This window comes from Hordeum vulgare, chromosome 7H (assembly GCF_904849725.1).
Source record: "Hordeum vulgare subsp. vulgare chromosome 7H, MorexV3_pseudomolecules_assembly, whole genome shotgun sequence".
Lineage (NCBI taxonomy): Eukaryota > Viridiplantae > Streptophyta > Magnoliopsida > Poales > Poaceae > Hordeum > Hordeum vulgare.
This window is the reverse complement of record NC_058524.1, coordinates 448,852,954-448,877,837: the sequence shown is the minus strand read 5'-3', so window position 1 is coordinate 448,877,837 and position 24,884 is coordinate 448,852,954.

Here is a 24,884-nt window from a genome sequence, read left to right as displayed (position 1 = left end):
ATGCTTTTGCACGACCAAATGTGTCCAGGGGTCTAGGGGGGATTAAACAAGTAGGGGGAAGGCATTGGATGCTTTGGAGGCTCATCAAAAAGGGAGAGTAGTGGAGAGAGAGATTGTTTTCTACTGTCCAGAAGGAGAAATGGGGGTCTTACCCCACAAATAGTGGAGCTGTGGCCGTGGGTAACTTACTAGGGTTAGAAGGTGACATTGTGGGCCTGTGGTAAAAATTGGCATGAAGGGAAAGAACTTTTGATGCCCTAGCAGTGGTTTTGGTCTCCTTCCAAAAGGTGTTTGATGATTGTTTGGGCAAGTTACCTTTACCCAATTGGTCGAAAGTTAACATGATAGAATTATGGGAAAAACCAAGAGTGTTCTACAAGTTTCCACTCATTTGAGCAAAGTTAGCAATGCAAACATGAAATCCCCAAAATAGACAAAATCAGATTCCTCTGGACTTGGGTGACCAAATCAACTCCCACAAATGCACAACTTGGCTTAGCATCCTTATCTAGGGGCTGAATCACCTTTGTAAAATTTGGGATCAATTGGATAAACTTGGTAATGTAAAGTTGCTCAAATTTAGTTCTGGACATGGAGGGTTTTGGGGGGTTTTAGGTGAACCAAATCAACTTGGATTGAGATGAAAACTTTGCACGATCACTACATATATCTTGTGTGACTTGCTAGAATTTTTCTAGAATTTATTAAGAATATTTCCTATGGAAATATTTCAAAAGCTTGAAATAGGAAGAAAGGGGTTTGAGGGCTTTTGTCCAATATTTATAACATGACCATGTGTTGAAACTCATATATATGGAAAATATATTTCCACCGAGTTTCCCTAAATTTTCTCAAATATTTATAAAGGAAGAAAATAATTTTGACCCACAAAAGATCATTTCTGGCCTCAACAAAGGTATTTAAATAAAATAGGAAAATAAATTTTAAAAAAATATTTTGTGGTTTTGAGAAGTGTTTTTGATAATAGAATCCAAATAAAATCTTTGGGGTAAAACATCCTTCCTAAATTAAGGACTTGTAGTACAAATCCCAACTTTGGGGTTTTTGTAACCTTAAAATAAATGAATGCCCTTTTGTTGAAATAATATTTTATAAAAATAGTTTCTGGCCCTATACACATGGAATGGTCATTGGGCAAGGGTTTGGGGTCAAGGAGAGGAGTTTTAGAGAGAAGAATAACTTTAGTGGTTTAAAACACAACCTATCACACACGCATGTTGCAATCAAATCAACCATCACAAGCACTCAAAAAGTTTTAATTGGTTCCAAATTTTGTAAAAACATAATGTGGCAAAGTGGTACAAACACAGGGTGTGACACCTACGGGTACGTAGTTAGTTATCTCTCTCTATTTTTGAAAGCACATATGCTCCCTTGGTGGTTTTGATAATTCATGAAAACATACATTGTCTCTTGGATTAACACTTTTACCTAGTATATTTCAGATATAGTCCATAGAGATCATTGGCTAAAGGATTGTGGGGAGAAGCCCCTTGATGCAAGGAAAGGAATAGGATTGGCTCAAGCTTCAAGCAACAAAACTCTACATTTTACATTTGTGAGAAATCACTTTGAGTCCATAGGAAAGCCAATACTATTAAATGGGGGTGAGGTATTATGATGAATTGGTTGCTCAAGTGCTTAGAGTTAGCCACCAAAAATATTCACTCATTCTCCCACAAGATATCTCTGTACAAATCCATATCAGCAAAATTGGTGCCACCAACTATTTCCACTCGACCCTATCGATTTCCCGCAAAACATATCCTTTGCCAAACCCTAAATCTCTTGATACTACCAAGTTTCACATTGGTGCCACCGAAATCAGTGAACAAATTTATGGTTAGCCATTTTCTAGAATCGGTACCATCGAGTTTGAGAATTGGACTCACTAAGATTTGGACCAACTTTCTAGTTAGCCATTTTTAAGAATCGGAACCGCCGAGTTTGAGAATTGGTCTCACCGAGCTTTGGACCAACTCTCCAGATAGCCATTTTCAAGAATTTGTACCACTGAGTTTTGAGAATTGATCTCACCGAGATTTGGAAACTTCCTAGGACACCCATATCGGTACCACCGAGATTTATATATCGGTCTCACCGAGAATTCAAAAGTTGCCACATGTAGTGCAACTCGGTACCACCTAGATTTGTTTTAGTGTCACCGAGTTGGGCAATAATGTTGTAACGGTTGGATTCTAGGGGATGCCTATATATATATATATATATACCCCTCCACCTCCTTTCATTCGTAGAGGAAGCGTTCAAAACACACTTACACTTGCCAGATCCATTTTTTGAGAGAGATCCACCTACTCATGTGTTGAGATCAAGAGATTCCAATCTAACCATTTGAAACTTTATCTCTAGCCTCCCCAAGTTGCTTTCCACAAGATCAATATCTCCTACCCATGCCAAATCTATGAGAGAGTGACTAAGTGTTGATGAGACTATCTTTTGAAGCACAAGAGCAAGGAGTTCATCGTTCTACCGCATCTATTACTTTTTGGAGGGTGGTGCCTCCTAGATTGGCTAGGTGTCGCTTGGGAGCCTGCTATTTCTTGTAGTGGAGTTGAACCAAGAAGTTTGTACGGGAAAGCAGATTGCCTACTTCGTGAAGATCTACCATGAGTGAGGCTAGTCCTGTGTGGACGGAAGCCGTGGTGGAATAGACAAGGCCGCATATTTGTGGTCCCCTTGTGGGTGGATCCCTCCGTGGACTCCTGTAGCTGCTACCGTCCGTTGGTTGAAGTCTCCACTAACATCGACGTACGATAGCACCACCTGTTGGAACCATGCCAAAAATCTCCGTGTCAACTTTTTTGCATTTGATCATCCTAAACTCTACTCCTTACTACACGTGCAAAGTCTTTACTTTCTGTTGTCATATTTATTGACTAGCATGTGTAGGGTGCACTAAACTTGTTAGAATCGCTAAAACCTGCCAACCATTAAAATTGGGAAAAGGCTAGGTGAAGGCACATATGCTCCCTTGGTGGTTTTCATAATTCATGACAACATACATTGTCTCTTGGACTAACACCTTTAAATAGATATTCGAGGAACACTCCATGGAGAGCCTTGGCTAAAGGCTTATGTGGAGATGCCCCTTGATGCAAGAAAGGAATAAGATTGGCTCAAGCTTCAATCTAGAAGACTCTTCATTTTATATTTTGAGAAATCACTTTTGAGTCCATAGGGAAGCCAATACTATTAAAAGGGGGTGAGGTAGTAAAATGAACTAAGTGCTCAAGTGCTCAAAGTTAGCCACCACAATACTCAGTCATCTTTCCCACATAACCATTCTGTCCAATTCCACATACTCAAATTCGGTGGCACCAACTTTCATATTTCGGACCCATCGAGTTTGGCCTCACACAGTAACCCTAGCCATTCCCATCAAATCGGTGCAACCGAATCCATATCGGTGCTACTGAGTTTAGGGTATCCAAATTTATGTTGCCTCTGTACACAAAATCTGAATTTCCGAGTTTGAGTACCGGTGCCACCGAGTTTAGCCATTGGTCCGTTAGCCACATTTTCGGTGCCACCGATTTGTGTATATTGGTCCCACCAAGATTCAAAAGTTACTGCCTTTGTGTGAATCGGTACCACCGACTTTATGACTTTGGTGTCACCGAGTTTGCTAGTTATGTGTAATGATTGGATTTTGTGTGCTGCCTATATATACCCCTTCACCCACCACTCACTCGTGGGAGAAGCACTCTGAACACACACTTCATTGCGAGATCCATTTTCTGAGATAGAACCACCTACTCATGTATTTAGACCAAAATATTCCAATCCAATCATTTGAAATTTGATCCCTAGCCTCCCCAAATAGCTTTCCACCAAATCAATCTCTCCTACCCATGCCTATTCTACGAGAGAGTGATTTTGTGTTGAGGAGACTATCTTTAGAAACACAAGAGCGGGGAGTTCATTGATCTACCACATTTATTACCTTTTGGAGGGTGGTGCCTCCTAGATTGGTTAGGTGTCGCTTGGGAGCCTCCTACTTCGTGTTGTGGAGTTGAACCAAGATGTGACAAGGGGATCGTCTAATTCGTGAAGATATACCGTGAGTAAGGCTATTCCTTCATGGGAAGAAGCCATGGTGGATTAGACAAGGCCGCTTCTTCGTGGACCCCTTGTGGGTGGATCCCTCCGTGGATTCTCACCGCCGTTACCATCCGTGGGTTGAAGTCTCCACTAATATACTGATGAATTTTGGCCTTCCTTGAAATTGGGTTAGGCTAGCAATTTTATCTTGACAAGTAGTCTACTCACCCCCCTCTAGACACATCTTCTATCGATCCCACACTAGGATTTTAATTTATACAAGTAGTCTATTCACCCCCCTCTAGACACATCTTCTATCAATCCCACAATTGGTATCAGAGCAAGGTCTCCAAAACCTTGGTTTAATCACCGTTGGAGGAAGATGAGTGTGACTAGTTCCGAGATTTTTAGTTGTAGAGTGCCTATTCTTGATGGGGAGTACTTTAGATAATGGAAAGATGAAATTCTTGATATATTTGATGAGTTCCATTTGCGCAAGTATGTTGAATATCCCTATGCGCCTCCCATTGATCCCATACATCCTTCTCATGATGATGAAATTGATATGCTTGGTAATCTTAACACTGTCAATCTAATCATTACAGAATTACCAAGAAATGTGCTTAATCAGTTGCAAAACTTTGAGCGTGCTTATACCTTGTGGAAAGACTTAGAGAAAAGATATCCAAATTATTCCTTGAAAAATCTTGATACCATTGTCCACAAATGCATTGCTTTTCACAAAATGAAGCCAACCGATCCTAATTTTGATAAATGTCTATTTGAGCTTGGTGACCTCATGCGTGCCAAAGGAGATGCCATTACTATTAATAACATCATTGTTGAAGCCATTCGAATGCATAAACATGAACATTGTCATAGTCAAAATTTTGATGAAACTCTTGTTTCTTATGAGGGAACTTCATCCGATGATGATTATGCGAATCATGGCTACTATGATGAAGATGAGGACTTTGACATAGAGTACTAGAAGACCATGAGGAACCTTAGTCTTATGGCGAAACTTAGAGACTACATGGCCGGTGGAAAGGAGTGGTTTCTCGACAGTGGATGCACTGATCACATGACTGGATATAAAGACATGTTCCATGAGATTACACCAAACCATGGACATCGAAGGTATGTAACTTTGGAGATAACTCCATGGGTAAGGTACTTGGTCTTGGTAAGTTAGCCGTATCTCATGATAATTCCATTCAAAATGTGCTTGTTGAATCCCTTGGCTACAATCTTCTTTCCATATCTAGACTAGCAGACTTTGGTTTCGTTGTGCTATTTATGAAAGTTGACTGACGAGTGTTTGGTAGCGACAAACATTTTTGTAGAGGTGATCTATACATTGTTGATTTCTCTAAGATATCCAAACCCCGTACATGTCTTATTGCAAAATGTTCTATATGCTGGTTATGACATAGAAGGCTAGGACTTGTTGGTATGTGTAATCTTGACAAACTTATCAAAGGTGATCATATTCTTGGTGTTAAACATGTTATGTTTGACAACGATAAACTTTGTAGTGCTTGTCAAGAAGGAAAGCAAGCTGGTGGAAGTCATCCCGTGAAGAACATCATTACTACTAGAAGACCACTTGAGCTGCTTCACATGGATCTCTTTCGTCCCAATGCTTACAAGAGTCTGGTGGAAAGTCTTATGGTTTAGTCATCGTTGATGATTTTTCCAGATTTACACGGGTGTTCTTTCTTGATGATAAGTCGCAGGCACAAAAGATCTTCAAGAACTTTGCTCGGAAAGGTAAAAATCAGTTTGAAGTGAAGATCAAGAAGGCTCGGAGCGACAATGCAACTGAGTTCAAGAACACGAATCTGGATACTTTCCTTGACAAAGAAGTTATCTCACATGAGTTATCAGCGATGTACACACCTAAAAAAATGGAGTTGTTGAGAGGAAGAACCGGACTCTCATAGAGATGTCGAGAATGATGCTTGACGAATACAAGACTACAAGACACTTTTGGGCAGAGGCCGTGGAAACAGCTTGACATGCCATAAACTGACTCTACCTACACAAGGTTCTTGGTAAAATGACATACGAGCTACTCACCGGTAACAAACCCCAAGTTGGATATTTCGGGTATTCGGCTATAAGTGCTATATTCTTGATAAGCATCGTCACTCTAAATTTGCACCTTAATCTTATGAAGGTTTCCTACTCAGTTATAGATCAAACTCTCGCACTTACCGTGTCTACAACAACTTCATTCGAAAAGTTGAAGAGACGATAGATGTGAAGTTTGATGAAACTAATGGTTCACAAGTCGGACAATTGCAAAATGATGTAGGAGATAAGGAACCTTCGAAAGCCATCAAAGACTTGTCCATTAGCAAGATTCATCCCATAGAGGTGAAGGGAAGCACTTCATCAATTCAAGTTTAAGCTCCTACTTCGCGTCAAGGCGAACCACAAAAAGACATGGAAGCATCCACAAGCGGTACACGACATGATAAAGAAGAGGAAGAAGAACATCATGAGGATCCACCTCAAGATTCCTCGCCACCACCTCAAGGAGATGACAACGTCAATGACAACATGCAAGATGAGGATGATGAAGAAGATGCTCCACCATCCAACAAGAAGAAGATGTTAAGAGTTAGATCAAGAGTGGATAGAGATCATACGTTGAATCAAATCTACGGCGACATAAAAATCGGGACAATCACTCGCTCTAAATGTCGTTTAGCTAACTTTTGTGAGCATTATTCTTTCATCTCTAGCACTGAACCTTTGAAGGTTGAAGAAGCCCTTCAAGACCCAGACTGGGTGAATTCCATGCACGAAGAGCTACACAACTTCGAGAGGAACCAAATATGGATAATTGTTGAAAAGCCTGAAGGCGACCAAAACATCATTGGTGCAAGATGGGTGTTTCATAACAAGCAAGATGAAGATGGACAAGTTGTACGCAACAAGGCACATCTTGTAGCCCAAGGATACACGGAAGTCGAAGGTATGGACTACGGTGAGACTTATGCTCTTGTTCCTAGAATTGAAGCCATTCACATTCTTCTAGCTTATGCCAATCACCGTGATATTACTCTTTACCTAATGGATATCAAAATTTCTTTTTCTCAATGGAGATATTGAGGAGGAAGTTTATGTTAAATAACTTCCCAGATTTGTGAACCCTAATAAATCTGATCATGTTTACGAACTTCATAGAGCTTTATATGGTCAAAAACAAGCCCCTAGATCTTGGTACAAATGCCTAACGAAGTTCCTTATAGAAAAGGGTTTTGAGATTGGTAAAATTGATGCAACCTTATACACTAAAAGAGTTACTGGAGAACTATTTGTGTGCCAAATATGTGTGGATGATATTATCTTTGGTTCTACTAACACACATTTTAGTGAAAAGTTTGGAAAGTTGATTTCATAGAAGTATGAGATGTCCATGATGAGTGAACTGAAGTTCTTCTTTGGATTGCAAATCAAACAATCGAGAGAAGGTACATTTATCTATCAAATAAATACACCAAGGAGCTATCAGAAAGTTCAACATACAAGAATGCAAAGGTATGAGAACCCCCATGCCTACTAGTGGACATCTTGACCTCACTAAGGAGGATAAACCAGTTGATCAAAATGTTTATCGATCAATGATTGGTTCATTGCTATATTTATGCGCCTCACGTCCTGACATCATGTTGAGTGTTTGCATGTGTGCCCCATACCAAGAAGCACCAGAAGTGTGTCATCTATTGGATGTGAAAAGGATAGTGAGATATCTTATACATACACAAAACTTTGGCATATGGTATCCCAAGGGATCTTCTTTTAATCTCGTTGGCTATTCCGACTCGGACTATGCCAGAGACAAGGTTGACAGAAAATCCACCTCGGGTGCATGTCAATATCTTGGGAGATCTCTTGTGTCTTGGTCATCAAAAAAACAAAACTCAGTGTCCTTATCTACTGCAGAAGTTGAATACACTGCCCCTAGATCATGTTGTGCATAATTAATTTGGATGACTCAAACGCTTAAGGATTATGGCATTCATGTTAGAAAAGTTCCATTGTTATGCGACAATGAAAGTGCTATTAAGATTGCCTATAATCCTGTGCAACATTCTAGAACAAAACACATCCAAGTGCGACATCATTTCATTTGTGATCATGTTGGTAAAGGAGATATAGATCTCAAGCATGTTCGCACTGACAAACAATTAGCTGATATATTTACCAAACCACTTGATGAGAAAGTGTTATGTCATTTGAGGAGTGAGTTTAATATCATTGCTTCTTCAAACTTGAGCTAGACTCACTCGGATACATGCAGGGGCATGAGCTTGATTGCCCATTCCATGATACCATTGATATGACTACCTTGTATCTTGGAAACTATGCTCCCTTTTATTGCATCTAAACTTTGGTAGGTACTTGGAAGAAATACACTCCACAAGATTGCAATCAACTCATTTCAAAATCAACCTTGACATGACCAAGCATCTACAACATTTTCTTCGGAGATGGAGGAAGAAGACAAGAAAATCATATCCTTGACTATCATTTGATGAAGTTATTCACTCTTGTCGTTTGGATATATTATGTTCTTCCTTGCATGACTAACCATTGTAGGTGAAAATTGAATCCAAACGACATGGATAGCTCCCAACTCAAGATGATCTCTATCAATGTTGAGCATCCACAACAAGTTCACCTGCATGCCATGTCATCAGCATCATACAAAGAGATGTACTCATATCCTTGTTAAAGCTTTATACCAATTCATGAGGTAAATCAACTCAAGTGATATGAAGACATTGAAATGCTTAATTGAAAAATGGTAACCCCGTTTCGTGCTTAACAATGAGTATGACCTATGATCAAACATCCTTGCTTGACTCCTCAAGGCAAATACTCTAATATAGGTGACCTAGTCACCGCCCCACATCAAGATGGAGATTATTGTATGGTTCACATTTGTCATTTAATATTCTCTTGGAACCATTTAACTCTCATCTATTTGTATGTATATTTTCAAAACAAAAGAAGTATTTTGCTACTACCTTATGTTTCTCTTTCACTTTTGTTTTCTTTCATAATTGGTACCTTTTACAATTGGTATCTTGAAACAATTCTTTCAATTCCTATCTGCCTTATTCAGTTACGGAGTTGAATTTCATTGCAACTCGGTCTCACCGATTTGGGAAACTCGGTCCAACCGATTTCTCCGAGAGGCCTAATTCTCATTCTCGGTTCTACTAAACCAATTTTTTTTGACCGGCTACTGTAGGGGAAACCCCCCACAGCCTTTTTTCTTTTATTCCCATATATAAGAGCAGTATGTACAAGACGAAATTAGAATGTACAAAGGGGAAGAGGAGCTAAGGCTACCAACCTCAAGGAGGCAAAAAGGAAACCCATTTAAGGAGATCATCCCTGAAACTAGCCTTAATTCTATGAGCTAACAGGGAAATGTCATGAATGAAGCCAGATCTCCATTTTCTGAACATTAGCTGCTCCTGGTTGAATACCTTTGCATTTCTGATAGTCCAGATGTTCCAACATGCAGTGAAGACCACCTCAGCAAAGAAGGGGTTATGGAAGTCTCTTTTAGCAGCAAAAGTAGCACTCCACATGGATGGACCCTGCCATGTGATCTGCAGGTAATTCCAGACCCTGGTACTGAAAAGGCAGGTGAAGAATAAGTGATCTCTGTCTTCCTTCACTCGAGCATGACATAGAACATAGAGATTGGAGTCGGAAACATTCCAGTGACGCCGTTCAAGCATGTCTTGAGTGTTAAGCCTGTCCATGATGAGCATCCAGGCAAACATCTTAATCCTCATGGTACAACAGCTTTTCGAGATCTAGTTGAGTAAAGGGTTTGGTGTAATACTGCTGCGAATGTGAGTATAGTATCTCTTGGCTGTGTAGGCCTTATCATCTTTTCCCCATACCCATCTGTCAGAGGCCTGATGATCAAGATCCAGGTCTTGAAGCAAAGATTGGACTGAAAGCAGCTCCTGGTACGCTTGAGCAGACAGTGGCAAGTGGAACATAGAGAGCATGATGTCATCATAAAAGGCTGTAAAGACCTCTTGAGCTGTGCAGAAAGGATCAGCCACAAAAGAAAACAGTCTTTGGAATCTGGCTGCCAGTGGCCTAATGGAGTTTCCAATCAACCAGGAGTCAGACCAAAACAGGAAAGAGTCACCCTTGTTAGGGTGAACATATGTAACTGATCTGAATTTGTCAAGCCGTTTACAGATATCCCTCCACCAAAAAGAACCACAAAGTGCAGTTCCCTGAGGTAATGTGTCATGATAGTAAGTGTTCCAAATCAAGTGAACCCATGGGATATCAACATGATTTTGAAATTTATCAACATGCTTGAGCAGCAGTGCTTCATTCTGGATTGCTAGGTTCATAATTCCTAACCCCCCTTTATTTTTAGGTCTGCACACCAGATGCCAGGCAGCAAGAGGGGGTGCATGATCTTGCCCATTTCTTCTCCATAGACATTGCCTTTGAATTCTTTCAAGCTGCTTCAGTATGCCTGGTGGGATATCCAGACTGCATAGAAAGAAGATAGGCACAGAAGACAGTGCTGAGTTTAAATACTGTAGCCTTCCCCCCTGAGCTAGAGAAGATGAACTAGCACTGAGTCTTCTTTCCATGTTATCAACCAGTAGCATGAGATCAATGATTCTAGGTTTAGTTGTCCCAACTGGAAGGCCAAGGTATGTGAAGGGCAAAGATCCCACTTTGCAGCCAATGGAGTCTGCCAGATCCTGGAGTTGCTGTGGAGGAGTGTTAACAGGTAGAAGGGCAGATTTGTGATAATTCACCTGTAATCCACTGGACTGGGAGAAAAGTAAGAGCATTTTCTTGAACTGCAACAACTGAGGTTTATCAGCAGGTAGGAGGATAAGGGTATCTTCAGCATATTGCACTATGGGGAAATCCTTATCATGACAAGGTATGGGCAGCTGAATCAGACCCTCCACCAGTAGTTGGTTAACCAGAGTCTGTAAAAAATCAGCAGCAATAGCAAAAAGCAGTGGGGACATGGGATCTCCCTGCCTGACACATTTCTTGCACATAAACTTCTTTCCAGGCACACCATTGATCAGGACTGAAGATGAGCTAGAAGTTAGTAGCTGCTGGACCCAAAGTATCCATCTTTCATTGAAGCCTTTGTGCTTGAGAATCTGAAAAATGAACTCATGTTCCACAGAGTCAAATGCCTTTTCAAAATCCAGCTTGAGAATGACTATAGGTTTCTTGGATTGATGGCATTGGTGCAGGTACTCTAGAGTCCATCCAATACAATCTTGAATGGTTCTAGACTTGATAAAACCATACTGATTCTTGTGAAGACACTTCACAATCTGCAACTGTAGCCTGTTAGCAATCATTTTGGACAAAAATTTGAGACCCATCCGAGTAAGTGATATAGGTCTGTAATCTCCCACTTGTTCAGGTGATCTCTTCTTGGGAATCAGAGTAATATAAGATGGGTTCATGTTCTCAAGTTGAGCATGACCAGCATGGAAAGCAGCAGCAAGTTGATAAAACTCAGGGGAGATAATGGGCCAACATTTCTTGAAGAAAAGACCATTGAACCCATCAGGACCTGGAGCTTTGTCAATGGGCATTTCCTGAATAGTCTTGTCCATTTCAGACTTAGAAAAAGGTTCTGTGAGAGTATCTAGACCCTCCACCTTATGAAGCATGGATTGTAAATCAAATGCCATGTTAATGCCAAGAGAAGTTCCCATTCTATCCTTAAAAGATGCCCAAAAGCATGCAGCAATTTGATCATGATTAGATAGTATGGAACCATCATTTTACTTGAGAGATGCAATGGAATTCCTCCTATATCTCTCAGTAGCCATAGCATGGAAGAATTTAGTGTTTTCCTCACCAACTTTAACAAATCTGATAGTGGCTCTCTTTTTCTAGTATAAGCACTGGAGATGCAAAAGATGCTCCAAATGTAATTTAACAATTTTCCTGAAGTTAGCCTCTGGTATGAACAGTGACCTCAACTCCTCAAGCTCATCCAAACATAGCACAACTTGATTACATCTGGAGATGAAAGTTTTTAACTGAGATAGATTTGTCTGCCACTTTTTCAGAGCCTCCCAAAGATGTTTCATCTTATCCATAATGACAGCAGTAATATGGGTTTTTCTTGAAGGAATGAGCCAGGATTGCTGAACACATTCCATGAAGCCCTCCATTTCAACCCAGTAGTTTTCAAAGCGGAATAGGTTGCACTTAGGGATGGAAGTGTTGACAGTGACCACACACGGAACATGATCAGAAGCTGTCTTTGCAAGGGGTAGCACTTGTGTAAGAGGATATGAGGAGATCCAGTTGGGTGATGTGAAAAACCAGTCAAGCTGCTCCAGAGGAGGGGAATCTTGCATATTGGACCAAGTGAAAGATCTGCCTTTAATGGGTAGTTCCAGCAATCCCAGATGCCCAATAATTTCATTGAAGATGAACATGTCATTTACATCAGCCCCAGGAAGATTTCTGTTGTCAGGGGATCTAATGAAATTAAAATCTCCAAGAAGCAACCAATTAGCCCCAGTGGGTATATGAAGATTATATAGCCAGCTAACAAAAAGATCTCTGGCTTCACCTTGACAAGGACCATAGACATTCACTAAAGTCCAGGATTCACTAGTGTGATTTGAGGTAAAAGAGATGATCAAGCCATAGGGTGTGCATTCAACTAACTGACCAGTAAGAATGGAGGAGTTCCAAAGGGTGATAAGCCCCCCTGATGCACCCCTGGAGGGCGAGTAGGCAAACTGATCAAACCGTTTGGGACAGAAACATTTGACTGTACGAAACTCAATTGACTGCATTTTGGTTTCCTGCAAGCACACCACAGCAGCTAGGCTCTCATCAATCTTGTTACGGACCACACGTTGCCTATGGTCCGAATTTAGGCCACGCACATTCCAACACAGCACACGCCAACTTCTCGTAGAACGACTATCAATTGCACAATATATATAGAGCAAAAGCGGGGCTATGTAATGGCCAGTGCGACCAAGGTTCAGATAACCAAAAGACAGAGCAAGTAGAAGTCTCGCAGTACATGGAGCCAGTATAGTAACAAATTAACATAGGTGAATTAAACATCAGCAGACAATGGCACGGAATCAGCGGGATCTTCCATAAGTCGATCCACCGTTAGCTTCTCAGGGGCAATGCCTAGTGACTGCCCAACCTCCTGAATCACCGGAATAGGAGTGGCAGGAGGTACTTGCACATCATTAGTCTCCTGCGATGGAGAGGGCATTGGCTTGGCCTTGGGCTTCCTCTTCTTGGGGACGTGCGCTGGCAGCTCCTGCAGGATCGGTTTGAAGCCATCGCGCTTGATGGAGCCGCGAGTACATCGACGGACACAGGAGTCGACGATAGGAGTGGCCTTCTTGCGGGTCCCTTTCTTCGTTGGAGCAGGAGAATGAAAAGAGAAGTCCTCCGCAGATGAAGATGGACTGAGAGGGATTACCTCCTGCAGTGAGAGAGTGCTGCCAGCAGGCTCTGGAGGTCGTAGCGCTGGAGCATCAGGGTCGAAAGACGCCGCCCATGATCGCTTGGGGATCATAATGGGCTCTAGAATTGGCATCTGCAGGTGGCGAGGCACGTGCATAGAAGTAGCAGCCCCCATGAGAGCATCAAAAGTGCGTGCCCAGGGTAGAACTGGCGGCAGAGGAGGCCCGTAAAAAACCCTGGCAGCCCCAACAAAGAGGTTGTCAGACTGAATGTGAGGGGGTTTGTAGAGGACAATTGCCAGAGGATTGTCATCTTGTGCCTCCTCCATCGCAAGCACATCCTCCTCCAGCTCAGCATCAGGACCCTGGGCAGCCGGTGCCATGTTAGCACCCGGGGCAATAGGGTTAGCCACTATCACCTCCAGGTCAGGGGCCGGGGGTGCTTGATCAGTAGGTTCCGCCTCCATGTCACCCTGCGGCTGAGGGTCGAGGTCGACAAGCTCATGAACCGAGTCTGAAGAAGAAGGACTCGGTTGATCAATCACCATGGACTCTTGATCCTGAACAGGATCAGCAGCAGGTGCTTCCGGGGCCGCTTCAGGTTCCCATCCTCCTCCATCAGCGGCTGCCGGCGGCTGTCCCCAACTACCGGCATTAGCAGCAGGAACCACTGGATCTTCAGGTGCCAGCGGCACCGCATTCCAACCCAACGCAGGGTCCGGGGGCAGAGCAAATTGCAGATTGTCGTTGAAGAGATGTCCAGGGAGCGGGTGAGGGTTGCCATTGAGGGGCATGGGATCCTCATCATTAGACAGTATTTCGGCAGCCGCCGCCCTCAGGATGTATACCGGTGCAGACCAGGAAACCTTGCCCCCCCCCAAGCAGCATATTCAGAGAAGTTGATACTGCGAGGGACAAGTCGGTTATCTGGGAATGAAGCAAACACGATGGAGCGAACCAAATAAGGATCATCACCGACCCAATGGTGGAACTCTCCGAAGGTGTTGACAGCAGCCCGCAGATCTTTAGTATTGCGGAAGTCGAGGGGGACCCCCAGAATCATGAGGCAGCCATGGCGAAAACCCTCTTGCCCACGGAACCCAACTCCCTGATCATGTCGCAGGAAGCGCACCACATATTTATGAGCAACTTCCTGCGGAACCATGTGGACCGCAGCATAGCTTTCCGCCGCATCTGTGAGTTCAAACAGTCCCACGCCCTCAATCCATGGTTGGGCAGACCGAACATGCAACCCACGGTGAAGAAGAAGAGAAGCTACTTCTTGCCGTACCTGGACCACGTTGTCAGCCGGGGGAGCTGGGTGGACGTCAGCGATTACAAAACGCTCATGACGTCTGGTGATGGGGACCGCCGGCGTGGTGTAGGTCCGAGGCAGCCGGTCAGGACCTGTGTCGATGATGTTATGGCCAGGCGGGAGGAAGAACTCAGGATCAAGCTCGAAGTTGGCCATTGCGGGAGGCGGTGGCGGAGTGGCAGGCGGCGTCTCGGAGGGAGTTCGAGGATGCGACGGCGATGAGACAGAACGGAACTGTGCTGCAGGCGTTGCGGTTTCACCAAGAGTATCAGCAGTTCACGAGATATCAGCAATAGGGGAGGTGGTGGGTCTCTTACAGTTCCAAGTAAGACAATTATTACGCATAAAAGAGGCTCCTCTAGATCGTGCGTGGCCCACAGTGCTGTCAGCGAATCCAGGCGAAGCCGTGCAGTTGGCAGCTAGATGGCCCTGAGCGTTGCAAATCGAGCAAGAAAAGATATCCTCAACCATGCCATTAATGTGTTCATCAAAGGCCAGATGGGCTTCCTGCGAGGAGGGAATATCCATCCTAGGATTAGGTTTGGGCCGAGAGAAGGAGGTAACCTCAGCAGGCTCATTAATGAGCGTGGAAATCGGCCAGAATCCAAACTTTCCACCGAAAATTGATTCTCATAATTCAAAATACCACGAATCTCGGAGGGATCAGTTGCAGCACCTTGTTGCACGGGAGAAGTTCCGTTAAATTTGGCAATTTGAAAATCAGCTCCGGGAGATCCGGGGGATGAATCTTGGCGAGAAACTGTGCCGAACGTAATATGCGGCGTGGCTGTCGTCCACAGGAGTTCTGCCGGCGGTGGCGCAGAGATGATGACACGTCCAGGAGAAGGCACCGAATAACCAGCGTGTTGAAGCGTGAGTATCTCCTCTTGGGAAACAGGACATCTGTAGCCCTTGCAAACCTCATATTGCTCGAGGGATGCGAATGTGATCTTCTTACGAACAGATGATCCAGATTTAAGAGAAGATTTTAGGGGTCTGGAATGCATCGCCATCAGACCTAGTGAGGCTCTCCTCTTAGAAGGACTCACAATAATCCATTCAGCATCACATTGCTTCTTCCACAGAGCGAATTCCAGACGCCAATTAGGACCACCATGTCCCCATAGATGGAAAAAGCACTTAAAACCTGAGCATTTGAACGAGCGTAAGTCAAGAATATGAAAACCGACTTGCATGCAGGACACTTTGAAGGAGAAAACCGAGTCTGTCACTTGAGAGACACGAAACTCAATAGCCGATCCCCCAATCACAGATTCCAGAGCTGCGGCGACTGTGTCCGTCGAGAGACGGAACACATGACGACCAAAAGAAAGCACCATGATGAAAGAGCGGCGGTGCTTCATAGGGTGTGCCGTAACTCCAAAGTGGCGATAAACCTCATCGGCAAAAGCCAAACCATGCGAAAAATCCAGATCCAATGTAGAACGACCCATGCAAGCCATGCACGACCACGTGAGGGGGGTCGAGAGGGTTCACCTGAGCAGAGGAGCGGCGAGGAGGGAGGATACGCCGGCTAGAGCGCCAGATCGCCATTGGGTCGCCGCGGTGGGAGGTGGGAGTCGCCATTTTTTTCACCTTTCGAGTAGCGAGTCGCTTGAGTTTGTTTTCCTACTAAACCAATTTCCCTCGGTGACTCTGATATTATTACTGCATTAGTTTCTCTGATATTTTGTTCTTGATTTTTGCCTTAGGGGGAGAAAGATTATCAATGATCCCATGTTTCATTGGCTCCTAACATCTTATTAAAAAAATCCGAGACAAAATCCAATTTAGCATTATTTTTCTAGCAGGAGAAAACTTCTCATGGGGGAGAAATTCTCATTGATCCCATACAATATAAGAGGGAAAATCATCTAGGATCCCTAGCATAGGGGGAGATAATTCAATGAAATCTTATCCATATCAAAGGGGAAGAACATTCGATGAACCGGAAAGTGCGTTATATCGACTAGAGGGGGGTGAATAGGAGATATTTTAGAATTTCATCACTGAGGAAATTCCTTTTGATGAAATTCCTCACTGATGACTAACTTGCATCAGAAACAACAAAGGATCAAGGGTGCAAAGTATCACTACAGCAGTTTTGAAGATAAGGAATATGAAAAACAGTTTGCACAGTACGCACACACAAACAAAGTAGGTGAGGATTAACTCGCGTGAAGAATTTGAGGTCGAGGCATTTCAGAGAAAGTCTTCAGCAAATTCTTCAAACGGTGACAATGAAAATCTTCAGCATACAATATTGAGGAATTGAAAGAGTTGAAGAAATAGAACCCGTATCACAGTGAATACTTTGGTTATTGACCCAGTTCCAACTGCTGTGACAGTTGTACGTCTGGTTTGGAGTGACTTAGTATTGAAACCAAAAGACACACAGTCTCAGGACACAGAGTCCCTGCCGTATTCTCCTTGAGCTAAGAACACACAGTCCTCGCCCAACACTCGTGGTAAGTCTTCAGGGCAGACTTCCAAACCCTCACAAACTTGGTCACCCGGCGATCCACAATTGAGTGCTGGATTGCTCTAGACCATGATGCCTAACCGTCTGGAGGATGCACAGTCCTCAAAGGTAAAAGGCTTCAGTCCCACACAAGAACAAATTCTTCAGTGATGCTCAATCACTTGGTTTTGGTTTGTGGTTTGCTGTTTGGGGGTATTTCCTCACTGATGATTTACTCTCGAAGACTGTGAGGAATTTGGGTTGCTCTAAATGACAAGTGTCAGTTTCTTGCGGAGTAGCCAAGCAGCTAATGGTTGTGGGGGGCGGCTATTTATAGCCTGGGAGCATCCCGACATGATTTTACATTAATGCCCTTAAATAATATGACCGTTGATGTGGATAAGATCGGTGATGTGGCGCAAGTTGCGGCAAAGGTTGGGACCCTCAACTGTGAGAGTCCTCATGTCTCTCATATTCCTCACTTGAGGCTTTTGGTAGGATTAGGCTTGGGTTGAGCATCATGAGGAAATTCATTCCAAAGTGTTACCTCGACCCCCTTTAACAGTACGGTGTTCCTATGACTCAAGAGTGAAGAAAATGAAACAGAAAGAATAAATGTTCACGCTTCAGTCTTCAGATTGATTTTCTTCAGGACACACCGAATTCCTCATCTTCAATATCTTCATGAGGAATATCAATTTCATCGCAATTTCTTCACGGTCAAAGTCTTCAGCAGAACACCAATTTCTTCAGCCGAAGATATATATTTTTAGGGGTCGATATTCGTCGAATATTTCAAACTCCTTGGCGACTTATAGATCTTGTGTACACTCATGAACACATTAGGTACTTAACCTATAAGTGTTCAAACCACCAAAATCACTAAGGGGCACTAGATGCACTTACAATCTCCCCCTTTTTGGTGGTTGATGACAATTAGGTTAAGTCTTCAACGGGGATAAAGATATGAAGTGTAAATACTCATTTGAGGAATTTGAAATCAAGATACAGTGAGACTCCCCCTGAAGATATGCATATCTTGAGGGTTTTGCTTTTCACAGCAAATGCACATTGATGATTTATATCATGGAGATCTCCCCGTGAGTCTTGTAAATCATGCATACATATGACATATAATATGAAGAATTTGAGAATGCATGATGAGAAATGGTAGTTAACGAATATCGGCATGCGTGCATTAATATTTTGAGGAATAAGCTAGCATGCGAAGAAAATCGTTCAAAAGCGTCAGAGTACCATCGGGCTTAAGTTACAACTCATTACATAAAACACTTCAGAAGAACCAAGAGTTTGTAACTTAATAAAGTTCATAAACCCCAAAATATATCCCGCGTGGAGACTAACTCTCACATTTCTCCCCTTTTGTCATAAAGTGACAAAAAGGGACAAAACTGAGGACTAACGCCTCATGAAGACTTTTACTTCTTGGATGATGAAGAAGACGCATGAGGATTCTTGGTGGGCTTCTTCCTTGGGCCGGTGGTAGTGTCTTCTTGATCTTCATCAGACTCTGCAGTGCGGAATGAAGAAAAGGAGCTGTCCTCAAGGTCTGGAACTGGGATTGGGTTGAATTTCCTCTTGGGAGGCCACGACCAATCGAAGTCCTGAGTAAATTCCAATTCATCAAGTTCTTCTTGAGTCTTCAGATGAGCCAGAGTGGCCCAGGTGCGATCAAAAACCTCATGAAGATAATAGTGATTTTTCTTCACTGCATTCTGAGTCTCATTGAGGGTTTTCACAATGGCACTGAATTGACGTTTGACCCATTTGTGATTGCAATTGACCTTCTAATGAAGATTGAGGAGTAGTTCTGTGTTAGTCATCACCCTTGGGGCAACTGGGCTTGGCGGCTCCTGAGTTTCAGTATCATCCCATGAAGAATATGCACCTGGTTCACGAAACTGGCCATCAAGGGGCTGACTACCTTCATCGATGACTGATTTTCCTTTTCCTTCAACATGCTCAAAAGTCTTCTTGTTGACTCTGATAGGAGGCATATATCCAATGTGATTGTTGAAATCAGCATGATAGTTGATGCCTGACCTGCGTCTGATGAATCTCATGATCCATGGAGCGTAAATCTCCAGGTTGAAGGGTGACATAGCATTGTCAGCCAGAGTCCTTAGGAAGAAGTCATGAAGATTTATTGGGATGCCATCGATGATGTTGAAGAGGATATTCTTCATAATGCCTACAACATCTTCATCATCATCATGGCCCTTGATTGGAGCAATGACATTGCATAGAATCATGTAGACAGACCTGGGTTCATACTTCAAGTCATGAACCAGAAAAGTCGTTCTCGGTGGCTGATCCTTGGGCAAAGGCTTCATGAGGACTTCCATCAGCTTATTGGGCAACTCCCGTTCATCATACATCATCACAACATGTTCTGAGGTAATTGACACCGGAAGTACTCGCAGCAGCTCAGTAGCAGGGGCCTTGTAATGTGTGTGATGTGTCATCCAGTCCAGCACCCAAGTGTTCATATCCTTCGGGTCTCCAGAGATGTGCAAAGTTGCATAGAATTGAAGAATGATATCGTTGTTCCAGTCATAGATATCAGTGCAAAGTGGCAGCAATCCGGCTTCATGAAGAACGTTGAGGACTGGGGCGAAGCAAGGAATTTCTTCCAACTCAACATGAGTAATATGCATGTGCTAAAATATTTTGTTTCTTGCACAAAGCACATATGCATAATAATTGAGCTGAGTGCTTGTCCAAAACTTCCTGTGCCTGATGTGAAGCTTGTCATAAGCATTGTCGCTGATGAAATACATACGTTCTTCGTAGAACGCTTCCTTCTGAAACTTTGGCCTCTTTGAAAAAGGTTGATTTTGCATAGGCTGAAGATTATGCTGCATCTCTTGAGGAAATACTATCATTGCAGTCTCAGTGTTTACCACCACAATAGCAGTTTCAGTATTTGGTGCAGGAGCATTTTCTTCAGCCTGTACCTTAGGTTGAGGATTTTCTTTGGCCTGAACCTCAGGTTGAGGATTTGCTTCAGGTTGAGGGTCTTCCTTAGGACAAGGCTTTTCCTTAGGTTGAGGATTTTCCTCTGGGTTTTCCTCAGCCTGAGGAATTTGCTTGGAGGAGGAGGAAAAATCTTCAGCTGTTGCAGCTGATCCTTGTGCAGTTTCATCAGGCGTCTTGTGAGGAACGAAGGCCAGAGGAATGTCATCAATTTGAATTTCCTCATCCATGGTTTCGTCAGAATCAGCATCCTTCATTTCCTCATCAACTGGAATCTCCTCATCTTCTTCAGGAATGACATAGTCAATTCTGAAAGGGACCATAGTGTATGATGGAGCTATCTTCAGAGGCACAACATCCAGTGGAGCTGTTTCATCAAGAGTCTTTTGACGCTTGGTCTCTGATGATTCTGAAGTTAAAGAAGCTTTTCTTTTCTTTGCTTATTTCTCGGCAGCCTTGGTTTTCTTCACGTCTGATGCAGACGAAACCATTTTCTTCACCTTTGAGAACTTAGGTGAAGGAATTATTCTTCACAAGATGGTGCAGTATCAGTCCTGGCAGTTTCCTCAGCTGAAGCATTTTCTTCAGCTGGAGCAGATTCATCAGCTGGCATAGATTCATCAGCTGGAATGTCCTTAGCTATTTCCTCAATAACAGGTGCATCAACACGGCTTTCTTGAGGCATTTCCTCAGCAGGGGTTGCTTCTTCTTCATCTTCCTCTGTGAGCTGAACAGAATAGCTGGGCTCTGACTGCTCAGGCTACTTTGGTTCTCCTGGAGGAGTAGCCTTCTTGTTGTATTGATCAACTGCATTGGTTGCAAACTTGATGAAATTGGTCTTGAGACTTTGACGATCGTATAGTTTGGTATACTTGTCGGTCAAAGTCTTCAGTTCCGCCGTGGTTGACACAAGAGCATGAGGCGTCAGGTTTAGGAGATTCTGTTTGAGGAATTTCTCCTTCTTCAGCTTTGCAGCCTTTGCTTGTTTGGCTTGCGTCTCCTTCCATTTGGCCTCATTGATGAATGTGGCCACAATATGGCTCCTACCAAGGGGAAGCTTCAAGTCATCAATGGGTGTGTTAGGGTCATCATACCAGACATTGATGTAGTCCAGCAGGACCTTTGGGTCCATGGCAAGAGGAATAGTGCTGCCTGAAGCTTGTGCGATGCATTCCTGCTTGTTTTGGATGATGGCTTGAAGAGTTTCATCAACATATTCATCAATTCTTTCTGATGCAGAAGGGACTTTGATGACTTTGCTTGGGCTGGATCTGATGCCTCTTCCAGCAGTCATTTTAGTCTTCAAAGGTGTTGGTGAAGACTTTGTCTCTGAGCTCATGGCAGATGGTATAGAGGAGCTGGAGTGTGCAGGCTGTTGCTTGACAATCTGCTTGTGTTCAGGCTTTGAGGCCTGTGTGGCTGTTGAGGGTTTTGGCGCAGGTGCAGGCGCAGCCTTCTGAAGCAGTTGCTCTTTAGGATTTGAAGCCTTTGGTTTCTGTGTCACACGCTTCACTTGAGGAATACCTGTCCCTGAAGTTTCAGCAGCAGAGGAGGTGGCTGCAGTAGCAGCAGCAGATTCCTCATTGAATTTCCTCACTGCAGCTTCGCTTTCTTCTGAAGCTTTGACAAGTGTTTGTCTTTCTCGTTAGGATAATCATCAATAGTCTTGAGGCTTGAAGGATGTGCAACCTGATGATCCTCGAGAGGAGGCCTTCTGCCAGGTGGCTTAAGGGCGAATTTCTTTGCATACTTTGGAGTGACGAAGGGGTATTCCTTCCACTCCTTAGCCCACCCGTGTTCTATCTTTTGAAGCCTGATTTTCCTCTTTGGCATTGGTTCTAGCTCATCTGGCGTGCAACAGTCAAGGTATATATCCTTAGGGATATCAATTGTAGTGTTTTGTTCGAGTTTCTTGCCACCCTTTTGCTTTGTGTCATCTTCCATTTTCTTCAGCTGAGGCTTTTGTTGAGGAATTTGCACTCTTGAGGATTCTGATGACACTGGCAAATTTTCTTTGAGAAATGCTGCAAATGAGTTACGTTCATGAGAACCTAGAGATTCATCAGCTCACATTTTGTACCTATGAACAGAGTATAGGTGCGAGGAATTTGGAGAGGTCAGATGTGTTCTCAGATTTGAAGAAATTGAATATTTTAAAAGTTGTGGAATTTGACCAGTGGGTTGAGGAATTTGTCTATGCACTCTAATCTTGGGTTCGAGAGTTGTACATATTAGAAAATTTACACAACTGAGGAATCACGTGAAGAATTTTAGTGGCTTAGTGAAATTCATCAAGTGTTTGAGGAATAGAGTGTGCGAAGCTGATAGACACCGAGGAAAAACAGATTTCACGAATCTAAGGTAAAATAGTAGATCGAAAGGGACAGTAAAAATAGGATTTTATTTACCCTATATAGCAAGCACGAAGAACAGAGGTAGCAACAGTAGATGCTCTTCGGTGCGAGTCCACTGCACCTAAGTTGGCGGCAGAAGACGGCTAAAGAGGCGGCGGACGAAGATGTTCCGGCTCCCACATGAGTTCGACGACGGAGAGGTCGAGGCAGTGAAGTTGTTCCTCACCGACGACGAAGCTTCTAGCGGTGGCGCTAGGTTTTTGCTGAGGCGGAGAGAAGGTTGAGAGAGAACAAAGAGTTTTGACCAAGGGGCGTAAGGACGTATTTTTAGCTCAGGTGAAAACTGTCCAACCGAAACTTTCGGACCGAACTGCCCTTGCCCATTCGTCTCCGCGTGACACGTGTATTTTGAGTTTAAAGAGGTGGAGATCGTGCTTATCTGATCATGGGAAGTGGAGATCAGTTACTGTGTAACGATTTAAAAATTATTTTTGAAGATTTGAGGATTTTGTTGCAAAGTCCTCAGCTGACAAGGACACAGTAAGGATTTTGAACAAAGTTCAAGTAGAATGCATATGAAGAATTGAATAGACTGGGTGAGTATAGCATGAATGGGAGTAGGGTCCGATCACATTCACTTAGATGAAATATCAAGTTGAAGAAATAGCTATAAGTGAATGTTGTTGAGGACTTTCAAATCACAGTCTATATATATATATATATATATGTAGGCAAATGAAAATCATCAAGTGTTTGAAGATTTTTAAGACTTTTAAAAAAACTTGAGGATTTTGTGACAAAGCATCGGGTTGATGATTTTCAGCTTTGAAGAAAATCAACTTTGAAGAAAATCAACTTGAGAAATATCAAAGTTGGGTGGTGGCGTGACCCACCCTATAAGAATGGTGATTTCAGGCGCCGCGTACAATTGTCATAGGGCAGTGAGAACCAAATTCTTCATTAATTTCCTCACACTAGGAGTGATGTTCTTCATTGGTTGAAGAAAATCGATTCTTCGTGTGTTGCACATCTAAGTCATCAATTTTGCATGAGTGTTAGGATGTGTGCATGTTTTTACAAAACATTTGAAGATTCTAAGATATTTAGCTCACACCGCAACTTGCAAAACCTTTTCTCATCCAAGGGCTTAGTGAAAATATCTGCTAGTTGATCGTCAGTCTTCACATGGTCCTGAAGAAAATGATGATGAATCTGGATGTGCTTAGTCTCCGAATGTTGTATTGGGTTGTATGCAATCTTGATTGCACTCTCATTGTCGCAGTAGAGAGGCACATTCTTCATGTTGATGCCGTAGTCCTTGAGGGTTTGCTTCATCCACAACAATTGAGCACATCATGATCCAGCAGCGATGTACTCAGCTTCGGTAGTGGAGAGACAAATCCAGTTCTGCTTCTTTGAGGACCAACAGACTAATGATCTTCCGAGGAAATGACAAGTGCCAGAAGTTGACTTGCGATCCACACGGTCACCAGCATAGTTAGTATCAGAATACCCCACAAGATGAAGATTTGAGCCCTTGGGGTACCATAATCCTAGTATTGGTGTGTGAGCTAAGTATCGAAGAATATGCTTCAGAGCCTTATGGTGCGATTCCTTCGGTTTTGCTTGAAAACGTGCACACATGCAAACACTAAGCATTATATCTGGCCTAGATGCACACAAATATAGTAAAGAGCCAATCATGGAGCGATATACCTGCTGACCGAATTCTTTACCATTTTCGTCAGTGCAGAGGTGGCCGTTGGTAGGCATGGGAGTCTTGGCGCCTTTGCATTCATGCATGTCGAATTTCCTCAAAACATCCTTGAGGTATTCCTCCTGTGATATGAAGACCTAAGAAGAATTTCAGCTCCGCCATCATAGACATCTGATATTCTTCACTCATCATGTAAGAAAATTCATCACTATAACGTTTGTTAGTACAGCGAAATATGATGTCATCGACATATATTTGACACACAAATAGTTCATTCATAGGATTTTGTGAAAAGAGTTGGATCGAGTGAACTAGGTTTGAAGCCTTTCTTCATGAGGAATTCCTTCAATGTATCATACCATGCCCGAGGGGCTTGCTTGAGGCCATAGAGTGCCTTTTTGAGTCTGAAGACTTTGTCTGGATTCTTTGGATCCTCAAAACCTGGGGGTTGAGCAAC